The sequence below is a fragment of the Marmota flaviventris genome, chromosome 12 (genome assembly GCF_047511675.1).
Source record: "Marmota flaviventris isolate mMarFla1 chromosome 12, mMarFla1.hap1, whole genome shotgun sequence".
Lineage (NCBI taxonomy): Eukaryota > Metazoa > Chordata > Mammalia > Rodentia > Sciuridae > Marmota > Marmota flaviventris.
In genome coordinates this window covers 61,727,349-61,747,187 of record NC_092509.1, presented here as the reverse complement: position 1 = coordinate 61,747,187, position 19,839 = coordinate 61,727,349, and positions in this window count along the sequence as shown.

The following is a 19,839-nucleotide window of genomic DNA, read 5'->3' as shown; positions in this document are numbered from 1 at the left end:
CAAAAAACAAAAGCGAAAGTACACAGTGCAGCTGCAAGAAAATGTAATGCTCTCTCTTTCTTTACAGAGGAGCTGCCTCGCTTTGGTCGCGGGTCCCACTTACTAGGGACTAACCCCGCTTTGGTCGCGGATCCCACTTACCTGGGACTAACCGGTGCACCACCCCTGACTGTTGAAAGTTCTGATTCCCGGGTCTCGGCACCACTTGTCGCGACCCCTTGCCCGCAAGGAAGACGCAGCACTCAGGAATCTTCTCTCAACAGTTTATTCAGGTCCCTTGATATTTCTTATTCTTTCTTCTTCTCCTCTTCTTCTCCCTGGATGCCCTCCCAGCCTTAATAAAGCATCCCAAGCCCCAATGCAAAGCCGCCGCGTGGAGCTTTCTCACAGGGTGGTGAAAAATCATGTGCCAACTCTCTCAGATAAGGAGTTGTTTGTCACATACCACAGCGGAGCCAGCGCCATCTCGTAATGGCGACCATAGTCTGCAGAAACGGCAGAAGCGGCTCACCACACCCATTCTCCTTCAGCTTTGCTCAGTCACTAAGGTGCTCCCCCAGCCAATGATGGCTCTGAGAGGCTTGGAGATCACGAAACAACATTCTTGATACCATTATGGGAGAGGGAGGTGCTGAGGTTAGAGACAGGATGTGTTTCCACCACACCCCCTAAAGCAATACCCCAAGAGGCCCTAAACTCCATATCTCCTCAAGTTTAATTCTAATGGCACAAATTTCAGGCAGGGGCTGTTTCCACTAATCCAGTCCAGACAGCTGCCCCTCTTTTGTTGGTTGGTTTGTCTTTCCTGTCGTCTCCCATCCTTCCCTGTTACCTAGTAGTCTGGACATTTCGCCTAAAATACTTCCATGTATGTAGCCTTCCTTATGTCTTAGTGGAGACATGAATCACCTCATTTTCCTCCAACAAACTTTCCAATATGTATGTTTTTGTAAGGTCCATGTAATTGGCTTTTACACTATTTTCTTCAGATTTCCCCAAATTGTCTTATACTTTGTGCATGTGCACATACTTACTTTCCTGCCATTTTATCACATGTATAGATTGTGAAACAATTATCACAGTAAAGATAGTAAATATTTCCTTTACTACAAACTACTTTAGGTTGACCTTCTATAACAGTATTCATCTGACTCCCACATATATATTCCTTACCCTGATAACCATTAAACTGTTCTCTACTTGTATATTTTTATTTCCACAAATATTATGTAAATGAAAACATGCACTATATAACTTTGGGGGCTGAATTTTTCACTCAGCACAATTCTCTTGAGATTATTCCAAATTTGTGCATGTATTAATATTTCTTTTTTATTACTGAGTAGTATTCCTATGGCATGGATGTACCACAGTTTATTTAACCACTATTCATTGAAAGACACATGGGTTGCTTCCTGCTTGGATCTATTATGAATAAAACTTCCGTGAACATTTGTGCACAGGCTTTAGTATAAGTAAAAGTTTTTATTTTGGGGGATAAATACATTAAAATGCAATTGATGAATTGTATGGTAACTGCATGTTTAGTTTTACAGGCTGTTTTCCAGAGTTGATATATTATTTACATCCTCATCCTGATGTTGCTACTATTTTTTATTTTAATCATTCTGATGGTGTGTAACTCATTATAGTTTTAATTTGCATTTTTTGATATCTAATGCTGTTGTTTTTCTTTTCAATTGCTTATTTGACATCTCTAATTTCTCTTTAGTGAATATCTATTCATATTTTTTATAATTTTCTAATTCAAATTTTTGATTTTGACATTTTGATAGTTCATTATATATTCTAGACACTACTCCTTTGGCAGATATATAGTTTGCAAATAATTTATCCCTGTGTGAAATTTGTTTTTTCATACTCTCAAAGCATTTTTACAGAGCAAAGTTTAAGGTTTTGATCAAGTTCATTACTTAATGTTTTGAATCACACTTTTGGTATTAAATCTAAAAATATCTTTGCAGGGCTCTAGATTTTATCCTATTTTCATCTATCTCTTTTGCTACAACAGAATATCTGAGACAGGGTAATTTATAAAAGAAAGAAGGTTATTTAGACTCATAATTCTTCAGACTGGGAAGTCCAAGATCAGATCAATGTGGAAAGAAGGCATCTTGTTTCACAATATGGCAGAAGTCAGTAGGTACAAAACACAAGGGGCACCCTTGCTTTATTACAGTCTGCTTTTGTGGTAACTAATCTAGTCCTTGGGGAATTAATCCACTCCTCCAAGAATTAACTCAGTACTAGGAGAAAGGCATTAGTTCCTCCTTATGTCTCGGTCACCTATTAAAGTCTCTGCCTCCCAACACTACCACAAAAGGAATAAAAATTCAACATGAGTTTTGGAGGATGCAATCATATTCAAGCCATTATATGCTTTATGCTTCTTTTTCTAAACATCTTGTAGTTTTACATTTTACCTTTTATATTCATGATCCATTTTTGAGTTGACCTTTTTTTTTGACCTGTAGATATCTAATTCCTCCAGCACTGTTTACATCACTTGTTGACAATTTGATCCTTCATCTACTGTACTGCTTCTGCACATTTGTCAAGAAGCAATTGGGCATGTTTATGTAGATCTATTTCTGGTTTCTAAGTTCGGTTCCATTTATTGATCTATGTGTCTCTCCTTCTGCCAACACCATGCTATCCTAATTGCTACAATTATAGAGAAACATTTAGCATCAAGAAGTCTGACTCCTCATACTTCATGCTTCTTTTTCAAGATTGTTTCAATTATTATAAAGCTTGGGCTTTCCATACAAACTCAAAATGAACTTTATTATGATTACAAAATATTTGCTGGGATTTTGATAGGAACTAACATTAAAACTATATATCAATTTGAGTAAAACTGACATTTTATAATGTTGAGTCTCCCTAAGCATGAACAAAGGATGTCTTTCCATTCATTTAATTCTTTAATTTCTTCCATTAAAGTTTTGTACATATCCTGTATCTGTTTTGTTAAATTTATACCTAACAAACTCACTTTCATTAGAGTAATTGTAAATGGTATAACTTTATTTTTATTTTTATTTTTTTAGTTGTAGATGAACACAATGTCTTTCATGTTATTTATTTATTTTTATGTAGCGCTGAGGATCATATATAGAAATGAAGTTGATTTTTACATGTTGACCTTGCTGACCTTACAAAACTCACTTATTCATTCTAGAAGTTCTTAATTTCTTTTTGTAGATTCTTTAGGATTTTCAACACAAATGACTGTAACATCTGTAAATGGGGACTGTTTCATTTCTTCCTTTCTACTGTGTACACTTTTTATTTCATCTTTTTGTCTTATTGCTGTGGTGATTAAGATATTAGGAGAAATTAATGCCTTTTTCCTGGTATTAATGCTGAATGAAAGCAGGTAGAGTAGACATCCATTCTCTTATCTTATGGGAAATGCAGTCTTTCACCATTAAGAATGATGATAGCTGTAAGATGTTTTAAATAAATGACTTTCATCATATTGAGTTAATTTCTTTTTATCCTTAACTTGTTGAATGTTGTTTTTTGTCAGGAATGGATGTTGGATTTTGTCAAATGTCTTTTCTCTCAATTGATATGGTCAGTTGACTTTTCTCTTTAGTTTATTGACAGGGTAGATTATTTTGTTTAAATTTTGACTATTAAATTAGCTTGGAATACCTGGAATAAATCTTACCTAGTCATAGTGTATACTTAGAATATCTTTATTGATAAATAATTCCACATCATTGAGTTTACCATTTAAGTCACACATTTCATAGTTTTTAAAATATTTGCAGGATTGTGCAAAAGTCATCACAATTGAAATTTCAAATATTTTTCACCATCCCTCAAAGAAACTTTATATACACTAATAGTCATTGTCTGCTATGGTTTGAATGCTTGTATCCCCTTCAGAACACATGTTGGAGCTTTTCCCTAATGCAGTAACATTGAGAAGGTGGGGCCTTTAGGATTAGTGCCTTAAGAAGGGGCTGGAGGGAACTAGCTGGGCTCTTTCTGTGCTTCTGCCTTCTGCTTTGTGAAGACACAGCATCTGTCTCCCCAGATGGAGGCAGCAAGAGAGCAGTTCTCCCCAGACACCAAACCTGCTGGCACCAAGAGCTTACATTTCCTAGCATCCAGAACTGTAAGAAACAAATCTCTATTATTTACAAATTACCAAATGCATGGTATTCTTTTAATAGCAAGAGAAATGTACTAAGACATTCCTCCTTCAACACCAAACCCCAGTCTAGGCAACCACTAATTCATTCCTAATTAAAAGAAGCCAGTCTTGAAAGACCACATATTTTATGACTCCATGAGCTATTTTTAAAATACTTTGTTGAACTTGATTTTGTAATACTTAGTTGAGGACTGTCACTTCTGAATTCATGAGAATTATTGATCTATGGTTTTCTTTCTTTTTCCTATAGGATTTATATAACTTAATATTAATATGATAAAATGAATTAGAGAGTGTTCATTTCTATTTTATTTTTTGGAAGACATTGTATAAGATTGGTGTTAATTTTATGAAAGTTTGTTAAAATTGTCCAGTGAAATCATTTGGGCCAAGAGGTTTCTTTTTTGGGAAATTTTAAATCATAAATTAAATTTTTTTATTAGTTACATCTTTTTTTTAGGTGATGTAGATGAATGCAGGGGTGCTTTACCACTAAACTCCATCTCCAGATCTTTTTAGTATATATATTTTTTGAGATAGGGTCTCACTAAGTTTCTGAGGCTGGCTTCAAATCTATAATCCTCCTTCCAATTTTATCGTGGTTGAGTTTTGATATTTTGTGGTTTTCAGAGAATGGGTTTATTTATTATAAGTTGTTAAATTTATAATTTTAAAGTTGTTTATTGTATGACTTTATTACCCTAATCTTGCTGCAGGATCTATAGGGATCAATCTCCTCTCCTTGCTCTTCTTGGTGACTTACGTTCTCTTTCTGTTAATCAGTTTTACCAGTTTTATTGTTTGTTTTGAAGAATAAGAATTTTTGTTCTGCTTTTATTTTCCAGCTTCTTGAGGAAGGCATTTAAATTATTAATTTGAGAACTTACCTCAAATTAGGTGATTTTCTCATTAGCTATTTCTATTCTTTTTTTTTTTTTACACAAATGGAGCACAACTTTTCATTTTTCTGGTTATGCATGATGTAGAGTCACACCATTCAAGCAATCATACTCATACATATGAGTAATAATGTCTATCTTGTTCTATCATCTTCCCTACATACACACTCCCTTCCTCTCCCATCCCATCTTTCCCTCCCCTCTGCTCAATTCAAAGGTCCTCCATTCTTCTCTTGCCACTCGCCACCCCTATTATGAATCAGCATCCACTTATCAGAGAAAACATTTGGCCTGTGGTTTTTTGGGATTGGCTTACTTGTTTAGCATGATATTCTCTAACTCCATCCATTTACCCATAAATGCCATAATTTCATTCTTCCCTAAGGCTGAGTAGAATTCCATTGTGTATATATAGGCCATAATTTCTTTCTTTCTTTTTTTTTTTTTTTGGCTTCACCGTGTTCCAAGACAATTTTATTTACAAAAAACAGGCAGCAGGTACGATATAGTCCACAGGCCATAGCTTATCAACCCGTGAAATAGGAATCCCACATATAAGCAAAAACATTTTTGCTTACTTCAGCACTTTTCATATACAGCTTATTTACTTCCAGGTTACAGGATCACCTACACAAAAGTGTGTTTATCACCAGAACATAAGCTCTATGGGAATAGAAATTTTGTTATGTTCACAACTGTATTCCTGATATCTAGAAGAGTATCTAGCATACAGTTGGTACTTATAGGTTCTCATAAGAAAGATGTATTAAATGAATGAGTGAATGAATGAATGAGCAACTATAGACCTCTGAAGATAATTCTGATTATTGCTGATTTTCCTGTACCATGAAATTCACCCCATTGCCATCCATAATGCCCTCCTTTTTCTTTTCAAAATTGAATAATGATAGTGAGACTAAGGTACCAAAATATGAGTACTTCTAAAAACGTAACATTAATTTGGAAAACATTGGCTTTTCAACAGTTAAAATAACAGAAAGACATGTATATCTTGCTTTCCTCTCATTCAACTTTGTTTTAGTTAAATCATTCTGATAAATTCACTTTTAAAACAAAGTTAATATTCAAAAAGACAAAACTATTAACTGGTATATTCTGGGAACTTCAAGTTTATGCAGGTTAAGGCTGAATATCCCTATCCAAAATGCTTGCCATTGGAGGTGTTTCAGATTTGGGATTTTTTCCCAGATTTTGGAATATGTGCATATTAAATGAGATAGCTTGGGGATGGGACCCAAGTCTGAACATGAAATTTATTTATGTTTCATATATATTGTATATACATAGTCTGAAGGTAGTTTTATACAATATTTTGAGTACACCTGTATTTTGGCTGCCATTTATCACATAAAGTCAGGTGTGGAATCTTCCACCTGTAGTAATAGGTTGGTGCTTAAAAAATTTCAGATTTTGAATTTCTGGGTTAAGAATGCTCAATCTTTTTTTTAAATTTTTTTATTCTAGGTTGTTCAAAACATTACATAGTTCTTGATATATCATATTTCACAATTTGATTCAAGTGGGTTATGAACTCCCATTTTTACCCCATATACAAATTGCAGAATCACATCAGTTACACATCCATTGATTTACATATTGCCATACTAGTGTCTGTTGTATTCTGCTGCCTTTCCTATCCTCTACTATCCCCCCTCACCTCCCCTCCCCTCCCTTCTTCTCTCTCTATCCCCTCTACTGTCATTCATTTCTCCCCCTTGTATTATTTTCCCCTTTCCCCTCACTTCCTCTTGTATGAAATTTTGTATAACCCTGAGGGTCTCCTTCCATTTCCATGCAATTTCCCTTCTCTCTCCCTTTCCCTCCCACCTCTCAGCCCAGTTTAATGTTAATCTTCTTCTCATGCTCTTCGTTCCTACTCTGTTCTTAATTACTCTCCTTATATCAAAGAAGACATTTGGCATTTTTTTTAGGGATTGGCTAGCTTCACTGAGCATAATCTGTTCTAATGCCATCCATTTCCCTGCAAATTCTATGATTTTGTCATTTTTTAATGCAGAGTAATACTCCATTGTGTATAAATGCCACATTTTTTTTTATCCATTCATCTATTGAAGGGCATCTAGGTTGGTTCCACAGTCTTGCTATTGTGAATTGTGCTGCTATGAACATCGATGTAGCAGTGTCCCTGTAGCATGCTCTTTTTAGGTCTTTAGGGAATAGACCAAGAAGGGGAATAGCTGGGTCAAATGGTGGTTCCATTCCCAGCTTTCCAAGAAATCTCCATACTGCTTTCCAAATTGGCTGCACCAATTTGCAGTCCCACCAGCAATGTACAAGTGTACCCTTTTCCCCACATCCTCGCCAGCACTTGTTGTTGTTTGACTTCATAATGGCTGCCAATCTTACTGGAGTGAGATGGTATCTTAGGGTGGTTTTGATTTGCATTTCTCTGACTGCTAGAGATGGTGAGCATTTTTTCATGTACTTGTTGATTGATTGTATGTCCTCCTCTGAGAAGTGTCTGTTCAGGTCCTTGGCCCATTTGTTGATTGGGTTATTTGTTATCTTATTGTCTAGTTTTTTGAGTTCTTTGTATACTCTAGATATTAGGGCTCTATCTGAAGTGTGAGGAGTAAAGATTTGTTCCCAGAATGTAGGCTCCTATTTACCTCTCTTATTGTTTCTTTTGCTGAGAAAAAACTTTTTAGTTTGAGTAAGTCCCATTTGTTGATTCTAGTTATTAACTTTTGTGCTATGGGTGTCCTATTGAGGAATTTGGAGCCCGACCCCACAGTATGTAGATCAGAGCCAACTTTTTCTTCTATCAGACGGCGTGTCTCTGATTTGATATCAAGCTCCTTGATCCATTTTGAATTAACTTTTGTGCATGGTGAGAGAAAGGGATTCAGTTTCATTTTGTTGCATATGGATTTCCAGTTTTCCCAGCACCATTGTTGAAGATGCTATCCTTCCTCCATTGCATGCTTTTAGCCCCTTTATCAAATATAAGATAGTTGTAGTTTTGTGGATTGGTTTCTGTGTCCTCCATTCTGTACCATTGGTCCACCCACCTGTTTTGGTACCAGTACCATGCTGTTTTTGTTACTATTGCTCTGTAGTATAGTTTGAAGTCTGGTATCGCTATACCGCCAGAATCACACTTCCTGCTTAGCATTGTTTTTGCTATTCTGGGTCGTTTATTTTTCCATATGAATTTCATGATTGCTTTCTCTATTTCTACAAGAAATGTCATTGGGATTTTGATTGGGATTGCATTAAACCTATAGAGAACTTTTGGTAATATCACCATTTTGATGATGTTAGTTCTGCCTATCCATGAACAGGGTATATTTTTCCAACTTCTAAGATCTTCTTCTATTTCTCTCTTTAGGGTTCTGAAGTTTTCATTGTATAAGTCTTTCACCTCTTTTGTTAGGTTGATTCCCAAGTATTTTATTTTTTGTGAAGATATTGTGAATGGAGTGGTTGTCCTCATGTCCATTTCAGAGGATTTGTCGCTGATATGCAGGAATGCCTTTGATTTATGTGTGTTGATTTTATAGCCTGCCACTTTGCTGAATTCATTTATTAGCTCTAATAGTTTCTTTGTAGACCCTTTCGGGTCTACTAGGTATAGAATCATGTCATTTGAAAATAGTGATAATTTAAGTTCTTCTTTTCCTATTTTTGTGCCTTTAATTTCTTTCATCTGTCTAATTGCTCTGGCCAGTGTTTCAAGAACTATGTTGAACAGAAGTGGTGAGAGAGGGCATCCCTGTCTTGTTCCAGATTTTAGAGGGAATGCCTTCAGTTTTTCTCCATTCAGAATGATGCTAGCCTGAGGCTCAGCATAGATTCCTTTTACAATATTGAAGTATGTTCCTGTTATCCCTAGTTTTTCTAGAGTTTTGAACATAAAGGGACGCTGTACTTTGTCGAATGCTTTTTCCGCATCTATCGAGATGATCATATGGTTCTTATTTTTAAGTCTATTGATGTGGTGAATAACATTTATTGATTTCCATATATTGAACCAGCCTTGCATCCCAGGGATGAATCCTACTTGATCATGGTGCACAATTTTTTTGATATGTTTTTGTATCCGATTCGCCAGAATTTTATTGAGAATTTTTGCATCTAGGTTCATTAGAGATATTGGTCTGTAGTTTTCTTTCTTTGAAGTGTCTTTGTCTGGTTTAGGAATCAGGGTGATGTTGGCCTCGTAGAATGAATTTGGAAGTTCTCCCTCTTTTTCTATTTCCTGAAGTAGCTTGAAAAGTATTGGTATTATTTCCTCTTTAAAGGTTTTGTAAAACTCTGCTGTATACCCATCCGGTCCTGGGCTTTTCTTAGTTGGTAGTCTTTTGATGGTTTCTTCTATTTCCTCAATTGATATTGGTCTGTTTAGGTTGTCTATATCCTCCTGACTCAATCTGGGCAGATCATATAACTTAAGAAATTTATCGATGCCTTCACTATCTTCTAATTTATTGGAGTATAAAGATTCAAAATAATTTCTAATTATCTTCTGTATTTCTGAAGAGTCTGTTGTGATATTGCCTTTTCCATCCCGTTTGCTAGTAATTTGAGTTCTCTCTCTTCTTCTCTTCGTTAGCATGGCTAAGGGTCTGTCAATTTTATTTATTTTTTCAAAGAGCCAACTTTTAGTTTTGTCAATTTTTTCAATTGTTTCTTTTGTTTCAATTTCATTAATTTCAGCTCTGATTTTAATTATTCTTGCCTTCTACTTCTTTTGCTGTTGTTTTGCTCTTCTTTTTCTAGGATTTTTAGATGAAGTATGAGATCATTTATTTGTTGGTTTTTTCTTTTTTTAAGGAATGAACTCCAAGCAATGAATTTTCCTCTTAGAACTGCTTTCAATGTGTCCCATAGATTCCGATATGTTGTGTCTGTGTTTTCATTTATCTCTAAGAATTTTTTAATTTCCTCCTTGATGTCTTCTATAACCCATTGATCATTCAGTAACCTATTGTTCATTCTCCAAGTGATGCATGATTTTTCCTTCCTTCTTTTATTGTTGATTTTCAGTTTCATTCCATTATGATCAGATAAGATGCATGGTATTATCTCTACTCCTTTATATTGTCTAAGAGTTGCCCTGTGACATAATATATGATCTATTTTTGAGAAGGATCCATGTGCTGCTGAGAAAAAAGTGTAACTGCTTGATGTTGGGTAGTATATTCTATATATGTCAAGTAAGTCTAGGTTATTAATTGTGTTATTGATTTCTATAGTTTCCTTATTCAACTTTTGTTTGGAAGATCTGTCCATTGGTGAGCGAGGTGTGTTGAAGTCTCCCATGATTATTGTATGGTGGTCTATTAGACTCTTGAACTTGAGAAGAGTTTGTTTGATGAACATAGCTGCACCATTGTTTGGGGCATATATATTTATGATTGTTATGTCTTGTCGGTATATGGTTCCCTTGAGCAGTATGTAGTGTCCCTCTTTATCCCTTTTGATTAACTTGGGCTTGAAATCTATTTTATTTGATATGAGTATGGACACTCCTGCTTGTTTCCGAAGTCCATATGAGTGATATGATTTTTCCCAACCTTTCACCTTCAGCCTATGTATGTCTTTTCCTATCAAATGCGTCTCCTGTAGGCAGCATATTGTTGGGTCTTGTTTTGTGATCCATTCTACTAGCCTGTGTCTCTTAATTGGTGAGTTTAAGCCATTAACATTTAGGGTTATTATTGAGATATGGGTTGTTCTTCCAGCCATATTTGTTTATTTATGTTACTAAACATGGTTTGTTTTCCTCTTTGATTCTTTTCCCCCCCTTTACTGTCCTACCTCCCACTGTTGGTTTTCATTGTTATTTTCCATTTCCTCTTCCTGTAATGTTTTGGCGAGGATGTTTTGAAGAGATGGTTTTCTAGCTGCGAATTCTTTAAACTTTTGTTTATCGTGGAATGTTTTAATTTCATCCTCCATCCTGAAGCTTAATTTCGCTGGATACACAATTCTTGGTTGGAACCCATTTTCTTTCAGTGTTTGAAATATGTTATTCCAGGATCTTCTAGCTTTCAGAATCTGTGTTGAAAGATCAGCTGTTATCCTGATTGGCTTACCCCTAAATGTAATCTGCTTCCTTTTTCTTGTAGCTTTTAAAATTCTCTCCTTATTCTGTATGTTGGGCATCTTCATTATAATGTGTCTAGGTGTGGATCTCTTATGATTTTGCACATTCGGCATCCTATAGGCTTCTAGGATTTGGGATTCTGGTTCATTCTTCAAGTCTGGGAAGTTTTCTCATATTATTTCATTGAATAGATTGCTCATTCCTTTGGTTTGAAACTCTATCCCTTCCTGTATCCCAATGACTCTTAAGTTTGGTCTCTTTATGTTATCCCATATTTCTTGGACGTTCTGCTCATGGTTTCTTAACAGTCTTGCTGAGCTGTCTATGTTCTTTTCAAGTTAAAATACTTTGTCTTCATTGTCTGATGTTCTATCTTCTAAGTGTTCTACTCTGCTGGTAGTATTCTCAATTGAGTTTTTAAGTTGGTTTATTGCTTCCTGCATTTCTAGGATTTCTGTTTGTTTTTTTTTTATAACCTCTATCTCCCTGTATAGTTGATCTTTTGCTTCTTGGATTTGTTTATGTAATTCATTGTTGAAGTGATCTTTCATTGTCTGATTTTGCTGTCTAATGTCTTCCTTGAGACTCCAGATCATCTGAAGCATGTATATCCTGAATTCTTTTTCTGACATTCCATCTGCTGCAGATATTACCTCTTCTAACGTTGAGTTGACCTGCATTGCTTGTGGTCCTTTCTTTCCTTGTCTCTTCATACTGTTCGCGTTTCTTTCTGCTTGGTGAAACTGTTGTGCTATTGAGTTTTCCCCCTATATATTTATATTGGTCTTGTATAGTTGCAAAGTCTCCCTCGCAGGCGCGGGTGGTGGCTCTGGCCCTCCTCCAATTGGGGCAATATGCCTACCACGCCAGTAGGCCGCTTGGCCTGTTCTGACGGCTGGTAGCAGGTCCGCCTACCTTGCAGGCACGGGCGGCGGCTCTGCCTCTCTGCGGGCCGCTGGGCTTCTTCTGTCGGTGGCCGCAGTTCTGCCTACTTTGCAGGTGTGGGCAGCGGCACTGCCCCTCTGCAGTCCGCTGGGCCTGTTCTGCCGGTGGGTCGCAGGCCCGCCTACCTTGCAGGCGTGGTTGGCAGCTCTGCCCCTCCGCGGGCCACTGGGCCTGTTCCGTCTGTGGTCACAGTTCCACCTACCTTGCAGGCGCGGGGGGAGGGGTGGCTCTGCCCCTCAGCAGGCCGCTGCGCCTGTTCTGCCGGTGGGTCGCAAGCCCGCCTACCTTGCAGGCGTGGTTGGCAGCTCTGCCCCTCCTTGGGCCACTGGGCCTTTTCCGTCGGTGGTCACAGTTCCGCCTACCTTGCAGGCGTGGGGGGAGGAGTGGCTCTTCCCCTCAGCAGGCCGCTGGGCCTGTCCTGTGGGTGGTCACAGTTCCGCCTACCTTGCAGGCGCATGGGGAGGGGGCAGCTCTGCCCCTCAGCAGGCCGCTGCGCCTGTTCTGCCGGTGGGTCGCAGGTCCACCTACCTTGCATGCGTGGTTGGCAGCTCTGCCCCTCCGCGGGATGCTGGGCCTGTTGTGCCGGTGGGTCACAGGTCCACCTACCTTGCAGGCGCGGGGGGAGGGGGCGGCTCTGCCCCTCAGCAGGCCGCTGCGCCTGTTCTACCCAGGCCATAATTTATTTGTCCATTCATCTATTGAAGGGCATCTAGGCTGTTTCCACAGTTTAGCTAATGTGAATTCGACTGCTATAAACATTGAGGTGGCTGCATCACTGTAGCATGCCGATTTTAAGTCCTCTGGGTATAAATCAAGGAGTGAGATAGCTGGGTCAAATGGTGGTGCCATTCCAAGTTTTCTAAGGTAACTCCATACTGCTTTCCAAAGTGGCTTTACCAGTTTTCAATCCCACCAGCAGTGAATCAGTGTAACTTTTTCCCTCACATCCTTGTCCGCACTTATTGTTGCTTAATTTTTTTGATAATTGCCATTCTGACTGGAATGAGATGAAATCTTAGGGTAGTTTTGATTTGTATTTCTCTAATTGCTAGAGTGTTGAGTATTTTTCATGAATTTGTTGATCGATTGTATATCTTCTTCTATGAAGTGTCTGCTCATTCCCTTAGCACATTTATTGGTTGGATGATGATGATGATGATGATGATGATGATGATGATGATGATTTTTGGTGTTAAGTTTTTTGAATTATTAATATATCCTGGAGATTAGTGCTCTATCTGATGTGTGTGTGGCAAAAATTTGTTCCCATTCTGTAGGCTCTCTTTATTTCTTTAATTGTTCCTTTTTCTGAGAAGTAGCTTTTAGGTTATATTCATCCCATTTGTTGATTCTTGATTTTACTTTTTGTGCTTTAAGAGTCTTGTTAAGAAAGTCAGGTCCTAAGCCAACATGATAAAGATTTGGGTCTGCTTTTTTTCTATTAGGTGCAGAATCTGTGGCCTAATTCCTAGGGTCTTGATCTATTTTGAGTTGAGTTTTGTGCTGGGCGAGAGATTGTGGTCTAATTTCAATTTGCTGCATATGGATTTCCAGTTTTCCCAGAACCATTTGTTGAAGAGGCTATCTTTTCTCTGATGTATATTTTTGGCATCTTTGTCTAGTATGAGATTACTCTGTATTTAGTTGGGTTTGTCTCTGTGTCCTCTCTTCTGTACCATTGGTCTACATGTCTGTTTTGGTGCTGATGCCATGCTATTTTTGTCACAATAGTTTCTGTAGTATAGTTTAAGGTCTGGTATTGTGATGCCTCCTACTTTACTCTTCTTGCTAATAATTACTTTGGCTATTCTGGGTCTCTTATTTTTCCAAATGAATTTCATGATTGCTTTTTTTATTTCTATGAGGAATATCATTGGGATTTTGATTGGGATTGCATTGAATCTGTATAGTGCTTTTGGTAGTATGGCCATTTTGACAATATTAATTCTTCTTATCCAATAATAAGGTAGATCTTTTCATCTTCTAAGGTCTTCTTCAGTTTCCTTCTTTAGTGTTCTGTAGTTTTCATGGTAGAGGTTCTCCACCTCTTTTGTTAGGTTGATTCCCAAGTATTTTATTTTATTTTTTGGCTATTGTTAATGAGATAGATTTCCTAATTTCTTTTTCTGATATACAGATTTATGGGTGTTGATTTTTTTATACTGCTACTTTGCTGAATTCATTTATTAGTTTTTATTAGTTTCTTTAATAAATTTTTCTGGTAGAAAAGTTTTCTGGTGGAATTTTTTAGATCCTTGTAGTATAGAATAATGTTGTCAGCAAATAGTTATATTATGAATTCTTATTTTCCTATTCATATCCATTTAATTTCTTTCATTTGTCTAATCACTCTGGCTAGAGGTTCAAGAACTACATTGAATAGGAATGGCAAGAGAGAGCATACCTGTTTTGTCCCAGTTCTTACAGGGAATGTCTCAAATTTGTCTCCATTTAGAATAATGTGGACATTGGGCTTAGCATAGGTAGCTTTTACAATGTTGATATGTGTTCCTGTTATCCCTAGTTTTTCTAGTTTTTTTTTCTTTTTTTTTTTTTTTTTTGTTTGAACATGAAGTTGTGCTGTATTTTGTTGAATGCTTTTTCTGCATCTATTGAGATGATCATGTGTTTCTTTAAGTCCATTGATGTGATGAATTTCATTTATTGATTTCCATATGTTCATCTCTGGGATGAACCCCACTTGATTGTGTTATACTATCTTTTTAATATGTTTTTGTATTTGATTTGCCAGAATTTTATTGGGAATTTTTGTGTCTATGTTCATCAGGGATATTAGTCTGAAGTTTTCTTTCCTTGATGTGTCTTTGTCTGGTTTTGGTATCAGAATGATATTGTCCTCATACAATAAGTTTTCTATTTCATGGAATAATTTGAGGAGTATTAGTATTAGTTCTTCTTTGAAGGTCTTGTAGACCTCAGCTGAGAATCTGTCGGGTCTTGGACTTTTCTTTGCTGGTAGGCTTTTGATGGCATCTTCTATTTCATTGCTTTAAATTGCTCTATTTAAATTGTATATATCCTCCTGATTCAGTTTGGGTAAATCATATGACTCCAGAAATTTTTCAATGTCTTCAAGATTTTCTATTTTACTGAAGTATTAATTTTCAAAATAGTTTCTAATTATCTTCTGTATTTCAATAGTGTCCATTGTGATATTTCCTTTTTCATCATTAATTTTAGTAATTTGAGTTTTCTCTCTCTTCTTCATTAGTGTGGCCAAGAGTTTATCAATTTTATTTATTTTTTCAAAGAACCAATTTTTTTGTTTTGTCAATTTTTTTTAAATAGTTTATTTTGTTTCAGTGTCATTGATTTCAGCTCTGATTTTAATTATTTCCTGTCTTCTACTACTTTGGGGTGTTTATTTTTTCTTCTTTTTCTAGGGCTTTGAGGTGTAACGTTACACCGTTTATTTGTTGACTTCTTATTCTTTTAAAGAATGAACTCAATGCAATAAACTTTCCTCTTAGCACTGCCTTCATAGCATCACAGATTTTTATATTTGTATCAGTGTTCTCATTTACCTCTAAGGATTTTTTAATCTCCACTCTGATGTCATCTGCTGTCTGTTGTTCATTCAATAGCATGTTGCTTAGTCTCCAGTTGTTGAAATAGCTTTGATTATTTATTTTATCATTGACTTCTAATTTCGTTCCATTAAGATCTGAAAGAATGCAGGTTAGTATCTCTACTTTTTTTTGTATTTGCTAAGAGTAACTTTGTGGTATAACATATAGTCTATTTTGGAGAAGGATCTATGTGCTGCTGAGAAGAACATGTATTCACTTGTTGATGGATGAAATATTCTATATATGCCTGTTAAGTCTAAATTATTGATTGAATTATTGAGTTCTATAGTCTCTTTGTTTAGTTTTTGTTTGGAAGACCTATCCCATGGTGAAAGAGATGTGTTAAAGTCACCCAGTATTATTGTTTTGTGGTCTATTTGATTCTTGAGATTGAGAAGAGTTTGTTTGATGTACATAGATGCTCCATTGTTTTGGGCATATGAATTTACAATTGTTGTGTCTTGCTGATGTATGGTTCCCTCAAGCAGTATGAAATGTCCTTCTTTATCCCTTCTGAATAACTTTGGCTTGAAGTCTACTTTATCTGATATGAGGATAGAAGTGAGTTGTATGTTTTTTTCCCAACCTTTCACCTTCAGTCTGTGGATGTCTTTTCCTATAAGATGAATCTCTTGAAGGCAGCGTACTGTTGGGTCTTTTCTTTAAATCCAATCTGCTGGTCTATATCTTTTCATTGATGAGTTTAGGCCATTAACATTCAGGGTTATTACTGAGACATAATTTGTATTCCCTGTCATTTTGTTTATTTTTGGTTTTTAACTTGACTTGGTCTCTCATTTGATTGGCTTTCACTTTAATGTAGTTTCTCCCTTTGCTAATTTTCATTGTTATTTTTCATTTCCTCCTCATGGAATATTTTACCGGGGGTGTAGTGCAGGATTTCCAGTTGTAAATTCTTTTAACTTTTGTTTATCATGGAAAGTTTTTATTTCACCATCAAATCTAAAGCTTAATTTTGCTGGATCTAATATTCTTGGTTGGCATTCATTTTTCTCTCAGATTTTGGTATATGTTATTATAGGACCTCCTAGCTTTTGAGGATCTGTGTTAAAAAAATCTGCTGAGATCTGAATTGGTTTCCCCCTATATGTAATCTGATCCCTTTCTCTTGTGGCTTTTAAAATTCTCTACTTATTCTGTATGCTAGGCATTTTCATTATAATGTGCCTCTGTGTATGACGGTTTTGATTTTGTGCATTTGATGTATGTAAGCCTCTTGTATTTGATTTTCAATTCATTCTTCAGGTTTGGGAAATTTTCTGATATTATTTCACTGAATAGATTGTTCATTTCTTTGGTTTGTATCTCTCTGCCTTCCTCTATCCCAATAATTCTTAAATTGGTCTGGTTGATGTTATTCCATAACTTTTGGATGTTCTATTTATGCTTTCTAACCATCTTTATTGATTTGTCAACTTCATTTTTAAGGTTATATATTTTATCTTAATTGTCTGAGGTTCTATATTCTAAGTGATCTAGTCTGTTGGTGATGCTGTCTATTGAGTTTTTAATTTGGTTCATGTTTCCTTCATTTAAGGATTTCTATTTTTTTTTTCAGAATCTCTTTCTCTCTATTGAAGTTATTTTTGCTTCCTGTATTTGATCATGTAGCTCTTTATTGAAGTGGTCTTTTGTTTCCTGTGTTTGTTTTTTTTTTATATCATCCTTTAGTTTGAAGAACATTTTAATCACATACATCCTGAACTCCTTCTCTGACATTTCTTCTGTTGAGCTGGCTATGGATTATAATATTGTAGTATACTGGCTTGTTTGAAGGTAATTTCCTCCCTTTTTTTCTTGTTATTCATGTATCTTCCCTTCTAGCAATGCTGACCTGAGGTATTACAATTTCTACCTTATAGGCTTATAGTGTCCCTGCAGATTTTCAATACCACTCCTTTAAGGGGAAGATCAATATTAACAGGTATCAATGCAAACAATATGTAGCCTTAAACCAAATATCTCCTATTAAGAAATTTACAGTTTTGTCACAATAGACAGAAATGATATGTTTGATTATTATCTATAATATAAACAATACGTTTGTGAAAGGGTCTACAGTTTCTAATGGTGGACAAAGGGAGAACTGGGGGTGTGGGCCCTAGGCAATGTCCCAAGATGGGAGTTAATGCCAACTAAAGATGGAGATGGTGGCAGCTGAGGTAACCCAAGAAGGTGTCCCAAGATGGAGGTGACTGCTTTCAGAGATGGGGCCACAAGGGTGGTCTGTGTGGTGGTATTATGTGGCACATTTGGAGATTTAGCACTGTGGCAGGCAGAGGGTGACTGTCTCCAGATTCTATCCAGTGTCCCCAGGTTCAGGCTACCACATGGAAGGGAATATGGTAGTAGTAGCAGTGTCCCAAGATGGAGGCAGCCAGAGGATCCCTACTTTGGCTGATGGAAAGCCAGCACGGGACTGGGCGGGGGTATATTTCTATTCTTAACTTCTAGTTTTATTCAATTATATTACAGTAACATATTTTATCTGATTTCAATTCTTTTACATTTTTAAAGTTTGTTTTTAGGCCCAGAACTCAGATTATCATGGCAACATAAAATAGTTCCTTGGTGGCAACAGGTGTTTTGCTGTTGTTGAGTTCTACATATGTGAATTAGATCCTGTTGTTTGACTGTTAAGATCTAGATCTTCCTTCTTTTCTCCCTCATACTTCTATCAGCTGATGAGAGGTGAATGTTGAGATTCCCTGTTATAAAAGTACATTTGTCTCTTTCTACTTTTAGCTTTATCAAACTCTATTTCCCATATTTTGAAAGTCCCTTGTTTGATGGACACATAACTTGGATTGCTTGGTCTTCTTGGCAGAGAAATTCTTTCATCATTATATTGTGTTCCTCTTTGTCACTAGCAGCTTTCTTTCCTTTGGAGCAAATTTTATCAAATTTTAGGGATTAATGTTTGTGTGATGTATCTTTTTATTTTTATATTCAATTTATGTTTTTGAATTTGTAATCAATTTCTTGTTATCATCGTATAATTGGGTCATTTTTCATAATACATTCTATAATTTTTGCCTTTTAATTGACCTATTTAGATCATCTATATTTTAGACAGTTATTATTAATATGTTTGATTTTATTCTGCTGCTTTATTATTTTCTACTTTTTTCCCTCTGTTACTTGCTATTTTGTTTTATCTTTTCTTGCCTTCCCATGGGTTACTTGAACATTTTTCAGGATTTCATCTCAATTTGCTCATGGTGCTTTCACAGATTTCTCTTGCTGTGTGTACTACAATAACTTCATGCTATGGGTGTATATGTGTGTGTGTGTGTGTGTGTGTGTGTGTGCGTGCGCAAGCACACGCAACTTGTTACAGTCTGCTGATGTCAGCATGTTTCCACTTCCTGTAAAGCATGAATCTTACTTCTTCCATTTATGTCCCTTTAACTTTACCACCTTTGGATTTCATTGCCTTGAATATTAGGTGGTATAATAGTATTTTTTGTTTCAATTAATTATACATTATAAAACTCCAGAAGAAAAGGATATTCCATACTGTGTACCTATATTTCTTCTTTTTCTGTTGTTTTTTCTTCCTTCATGATGTTCTAACATTCATTATTGCTCTTATGAAGAGTTTCTTTGGCCATTGTTTAAAGTTAGGTCTATTTGTAGCATACACAGAGCCTTGAGGTTTGAGCCCCAGCAGCAGCGCCACAACATAAAAAAGATAAAGTTAGTGACACTATTTTTTCTTCTAGGGACAAATTATTTTAGTTGTCATTCAGCCAAGAATGTCTTTATTTCTTTGGCATTTCTGAAGGATAATTTCTCTGGACATAGATTTGTGGCTGACTATTCTTGCACCACTTGAAAAGTTTTATACTTTCTTCTGTTTTCTGTGGTTACAGGGGAGAAATTTATTATTATTTGAATAATTTTCCCTCTAGGTAATTCATTATTTTTCTTACAAGGCTCTCAAGAATTTTTCATTATATTTCATTTTCAGAAACTTATGTTGTGGCCTTAGTATGAATTTCTTGAGGTTGGTACAAGTTCGAGGTTGCTCAGATTCTTGAATGAGCAGCTTTAACTCTTTCATCAAATTTGGGAAGTTTAAGATATCATTTATCC